The following is a 289-nucleotide window of genomic DNA, read 5'->3' on the forward strand; positions in this document are numbered from 1 at the left end:
TGAATTTTCAGCATCATTACTCCAGTCTTCAGTGTCACATGATCCGTCAGAAATCATTCTGATATGCTGATTTGCTCTCAAGAAACATTTCTGATTATTATGATGTTGAAAACAGCTGAGTAGAATTTTTTTCAGGTTTCTTTGATGAATAGAAAGTTCAGAAGAACAGGCTGAATAAAAGTATTAATTTCTATAATTTCTAACCCCCTTACCCCTACCCCCCTAAAAAAGTATACTGACTCCTTTTGAATGGTATAGTGTATAATGTTACAAAAGCTTTTTATTTCAG

The sequence above is a fragment of the Sinocyclocheilus anshuiensis genome, unplaced genomic scaffold (genome assembly GCF_001515605.1).
Source record: "Sinocyclocheilus anshuiensis isolate Anshui unplaced genomic scaffold, SAMN03320099.WGS_v1.1 scaffold150, whole genome shotgun sequence".
Taxonomy (NCBI): domain Eukaryota; kingdom Metazoa; phylum Chordata; class Actinopteri; order Cypriniformes; family Cyprinidae; genus Sinocyclocheilus; species Sinocyclocheilus anshuiensis.